This window comes from Tursiops truncatus, chromosome 4 (assembly GCF_011762595.2).
Source record: "Tursiops truncatus isolate mTurTru1 chromosome 4, mTurTru1.mat.Y, whole genome shotgun sequence".
Taxonomy (NCBI): domain Eukaryota; kingdom Metazoa; phylum Chordata; class Mammalia; order Artiodactyla; family Delphinidae; genus Tursiops; species Tursiops truncatus.
This window is the reverse complement of record NC_047037.1, coordinates 35560606-35566360: the sequence shown is the minus strand read 5'-3', so window position 1 is coordinate 35566360 and position 5755 is coordinate 35560606. Positions and strand designations below refer to the sequence as shown.

The following is a 5755-nucleotide window of genomic DNA, read 5'->3' as shown; positions in this document are numbered from 1 at the left end:
TTATGATGTGGCCCTGATGGTAGAAGGACCTCAGAAAAAAAACTAATTACCAAGAGGCAAGTGCATTAGGAATTATTTTTTAAATAGCCATTTCTTATCCCTTTTCCCTCATTTTACCCAGGAAGCTGCTCCAAGGGCTCCTCCTTAGAGAAGCCTTCTCTTACCATCCACTGAATTGTGTCCCCCTCAATTCATATGTTGAAGCCTGATGCCCAATGTGATGATATATGGAGATGGGGCCTTTGTGAGGTAATTAGGGATAGATGAGGTCATGAGGCTGGGGCCTTCATGATAGGATTAGTGCCTTTTAAAGAAAAGACACCAGAGAACTTGTTCTCTCTCCTCTTCTACTGTGTAAGGACACACAGTGAGAAAAGGGCCCTCACCAGAACTGAATCACAGTGTAACCCTGATCTTGGACTTCCAGCCTCAGGAACCGTGAGAAATAAATGTCTGTTGTTTAAGTCAAAAAAATCTATTTCTTTACAATAGCAATGGTTAAGTGTGAAGCTCTTTCTCCAGGATTTAGAAGCCTGGCTCTAAATGCATAACCTTAGGCAAGTCACTTAACTATTCTATATTTGTCTTCTCATGTGTAAAAACAGAGACAATACTAAGCTTGTTATGAGGATTAAGCATGACTGTGAAATAGCAGGTGTGGCACTCAACACAGGCACTGGCACACAACGAAGTGCCTAGGTAACATCAGAAATTAACAATGTTTCTTTGTCCCTTAGGTATTAAGGTAGTTATTCACTCAGGTTATTAAATTTCATATAAGAAATTCAACATAAACACTATTCACATTGTGAACAGCAGAAAAGGGACCCTAAACAAACAAAGGATACCCATTATTTTCATTTCCTACAAAGTCCATAAAATTCTACCTCTGTGTTTTAGATTTCCTTGCAGGAGGTCATTGCTGAGCTGCCTGACTAACCTTAGATGGCAATGTTGCTTTGGGTAGAATTCATTAAGACCTTGAAAAGTGGTAGATTCTGGCTTTCTGAGAAAGGGCGTAGTTCAAATCAACCCAACAAAATCTTAGGTGAAAATGTAGGGTCTGTCACACACATGCACATTAAAACCAACCAGAAAAGGTGTTTGCACATTTTAAATGATCTATTTAATACTATATATTTTATAGCATTGAAAATGTTTCTTTTTATACTTTAATAAATGTTATTATCGGCACATAGTTTTCTGTGTACAATTGTTAAGTGTTCAGTAATATCTGATTATTGTGGTTTAATTGTCAAAGTCACTTCTGAATGCACTAGAAGCATTTTGAAACCTGGCTAAAATCAGTTATCTCGTTGTTCAAATGCAGGTCAGTGAAACAAGCTAATACATTCCTAGGCTCACAGTCATGCTCTCTAATTAAACTTTATTTAATCACAAAATGTTATCCCATAACTGCCTTGAACCAAATGCAATTCTTTAGAAACTACCATTATGGAGAGATGTGGGGAACAAAAAATATTTTAATTTAGTGAGATACATATAATAACTTAAATTGGGATATGATAGTCCTTTGTTCATTGGTTCATTCATCCAAACTGTGGTTGAGAGAGCTCTTCAAAATAAGCCAGATTTGTAATTTCAATAACTCACACCAGAAAGCATAATTTTTCCATTTTCCTCTAAACCTAGCAGTCTAAATAATAAATATGTGTTTAACTTAACTAAATATCCAAATGATATTTCTAGGTTGCCTGGAATATAGCTGCTCTTATAAATATAAATTACTACCACCCTAGACACTATCAGAGTCTTATTTATAGTATTAATTTTCACCATCTGTGAAGAAAGGGCTTGCTAAGCAAACCTCAGACTAGTCCCTACGGAATTAAGAATGTGTGGAGCCTAAAGCAAGGAGACGCTATAGCATTTAGAACCAGAGGCAGAACTGCTCCCCTGGAGGGTATCTGTCTTCATAATTAACACAGTCTACTTCTTTGGTTTTGCAGAGTCTACATTTGAGGAAATGTGAACAATATGCTAAGAAAAATGTTTTGAAATTTTGGGGGTAATTCTTTCAAAACAAAGGAGAGGACCAGAAAACACTTTACTGCCCCTCCTTGAGTCATAGCAACTCCCCCTACCACTGGGACATAAGGATACTGTCCCAGTGCAGCAAATAAATACAGGGAAGAATCTGACTGATACTACCTCCAAAATGTCCCTCTTATTTTATTTTAAATTTTCATCTTATTTCCATAATCAGGAGGAATTCTGAATTTCCTTTCCCTGTTTTGGTAATAAATTTGTTTGGTTTGGTATGAAAGAAGAGTAACTAGTGCTATTCCCTTTAAAAATTACAAAATCTCTCTTCCAACTCTCTTCTCTTCCTCATCCTTTTCCCAAACTTAAAAGTTTTCATTTCCAAATAAAACTCCATTAATTTTCATTATAGACACAAACATTAGAGCACCCAATAAGCACAACCTTGCAGTGACATGAAAAATAGCAAAGAAATGACAAGGAAAGCATGGGAAAAGGAGGTGAGAGAAATAAACTCCCTTAATTTTGTTCAAAGGGATCAGCTGAACATAAGCATGTTTTTATGACTCCCTTCCTATTAACTTCTCCTCAACAGTCCCACTCCCCTTCCTGAGACAGGCTGGGACCTGGGCCCCTTGGCTGCAGTGCTTGCACCTGGACAAACATCTCCTAGAGCAACAAAGAAACTATAAGGGACTAAAAATAACTGCATGCATGTGCAGTTGGGGCAAATCCTGGACAACAAGATACAAAAAGACCAAAAAACCCAACTACCATTTCTGAAGAGCCAGGAGCAAAAACAGGGTACTGCGCATGCCCCCTGCACTCAACACCACCAAAGGGATGGGCAAAACACCTCAGCCACCCCTCAGGCCAGACCCCATGGACACACCCCTACCCTCACCCCATATAAGCAACCAGCTTGCCCCCTCCCCCAGTAAAACCTTGCCTGAATTTCTTAACTGGCCTCTTATCAATTTCTACTGATTGGGGAAAGCCAAGAACCCTGGTCGGTATCAGACTCACAGCTAACCCACTCCTGGTTACAATTAAATCAGATTTTTAAAGCTTTCTTCCATTAGGGAATGGGGCATGTGTGTGCCCATGTACGTGTGTGTGTGTGTGTGTGTGTGTGCGTGCACGAAACAACTTTAAAAACCCAAGCAAACAGATGTGGATAATCTTATATACAGGGTAGAAAGAAATTTTAAAATTATCCTGTTTATCATAATAGATACTTGCTCTCTGCTCCACTCCAGAAGATAAAATGGAAAATAAAAGCAAATTTAAAACCATTCACTGATAATTATGTCATTAACATGTTCCTGAAATCAGTGAATTATTTTTTACAGTCCTTTTGGGTTGGTCATTTATCACCCAAAATATAAATATCAAAATAAACTTATGACAAATTCCCTTTTCTCTTTTAAGACACATAATCATAAGTACAGGTCTTGGGCAGAAACACCTGACTTTTAACAAATGTTATTCTGAGCTGGCAAGAAAAAATGTGAAAACTTTAAAACAGGCAAGTAAGATGAGTAGTGTCCTGTCCAGTGAATAATTATGGGTGTGTCTGCCTTTCATTGTCTTTGAACTATTTCAGTTAATGTAGATTACTGGTAGCAGGCAAATGTCTCTCATTCATAGACTGTAAATGAATTATCTCAGGTAGAGGTGCAAATTGATTTCCCTCTCTCCAAGAAACCGGTTTTACATTTATTAAGTAAATTCAGTTCAGCATTCCTAGTTGTCTATGTGTGTCTGCTCTTTGAATTCTCTTGAACTGGTTATACATCTTACTGGTTCTCCCATTAATTAATGAATCAATTAAAAGCATTGATATCTTTCATTTTATATTTGTATAAGAATCATGATTTTTTAGCTTTTAATCAAAATTATCTTTTGAACAGGTCCAAGACACCAATACCATCCCCTTCACAAAAGTGAATTTTGAATTTCCTTTCAAAACAAGGGAAATATTAATTCTAAAATCATCCCTCAGGGAGCATCCCCAGTGGCAAAACACATGTTCCACCACCACTGCCATTTCTTATATTGTTTCATTTTTGTTAATAATTTAATTGAAAAATAAGTTGACTCATAAAATTTCAATAATATATGAGTGTATTAAGCAAAGAGTAATGACTTCTCCCTAAACCCTTAGGTATCACTTCCCAGAAGTAACCAGTGTTAATAGCTGACCACTCCCATTTTTACCTGAAGTGAAGATTACGTATATAGACCCAGACCTTACAGAAAGGAGATCACAAGACGGTAAGAGGGAGGTAAAATGGATAACATTGCCTTGGTGTTGGGGAGGGATTCTGGTCCCTGGATGTCAAGTCAGGAAACAGGAATCCCGCCCAACTCCTCACTTGTAGCCATGAGGGGACACATACTTAAAGGAGAAGCTGCATTCCACCTCTGGAATTGCTTCAAGACCACCCCACATCCATTCACCCTCCTTGATATGCCCTGCTCCTTGGTTTTTGGTGGCGATTTTGTTCCCCGTTTTGGTTCTGTAACTTAATTGTTCTTTATACAGCCAGTTGGAGACCCTCTACCCTAGTGTTAAGCCTTGGCACCCCTCTAGAATATGACTTCCTTCTTTGCCTTCCAGAAAAGGGAACAAATAAATACACCTAAAACCAGGTGAGAAAGCAGTCCTGCTGGCAGCTAGGCCGTGATGTTCCCAGTTGAATATAAACCATACTCACAGAACAGAAACAATGTCTAAACCAGGCCACTCCATGACAATATTTAGAACGAGACAGAATAAGGCCACTCTGCAACCACAAAAACGGTGAAGCATCCCTCTCTTCTGCCTAACAGGAATGACTGCTGCTCCTTTACCTCACCAAGGAGAGGCCCATCCCACTGTGGTCCTCCTATCTGATCAATAAATATTGTTAAGATACACAATCACAAAATTGCTCCTGCCGCCTGAAATATGTCACCCAGAATTGGCCTCCACTCCCTTAAACTCACCTTTGAATCATCCAGCACAAACCCATATCCTGTAAGAAGCATCTCCCAACTCCTCATGGTTCCTTTGGAGTGCTTCAGTCTTGTTACAGCAAGAAAAATAAACTGAATTTCTTTTTACTCTAATAAGTGTGTTCCTAATGATCTTTTGTTGATGGGCTTTAACAGGGAAAAACTTATTTACTTTAAGGGAATATTAAATTTCATTCTGATCTTCTAGGAACCCTTAAAAATGCTTCTTGTTTCATGCTTTGTATTCTTCCATTTCTAATAGTCTTGTTGCAATGCACTTCATACACATTTTTTCTCTTTAATCTAGCATCAAACATGTAAAGCAAGTAAGATAAGTGTTTTTGTCCCCAACACTCACTGAGGTTGAGACTTGTGCAAGTTCATTCAAGGAGTTGTGAACAATGCTATGTAGAGCTCTGAATTCTTCACTCCTGAGAATAACACAGGAAAAGTAGTCAAGGAAAGAGCCAGAAGCTTAAATTTACCCCGTCAAAAAAATGCACTGGGGGGGCTTCCCTGGTGGCGCAGTGGTTGAGAGTCCGCCTGCCGATGTAGGGGACACGGGTTCGTGCCCCGGTCTGGGAAGATCCCACATGCCGCGGAGCGGCTGGACCCGTGAGCCATGGCCGCTGAGCCTGCGCGTCCGGAGCCTGCGCTCCGCAATGGGAGAGGCCACACAGTGAGAGGCCCGCGTACCACAAAAAAAAAAAAAAAAAAAATGCACTGGGGGATGTAGAAGCACCCCCAATTA

At 39.3% G+C, this 5755-nt stretch overlaps 1 long non-coding RNA gene across 1 annotated transcript; it reads left to right on the top strand.

Moving 5' to 3' along the window:
• The first annotated feature begins 216 nt into the window (after window positions 1–216).
• Window positions 217–4989, top strand: LOC141278458 (uncharacterized). The gene is made up of 3 exons (XR_012331210.1): window positions 217–451; window positions 4172–4281; window positions 4840–4989. It is a non-coding gene; the product is annotated as an uncharacterized lncRNA (long non-coding RNA).
• Window positions 4990–5755: the final 766 nt, after the last annotated feature.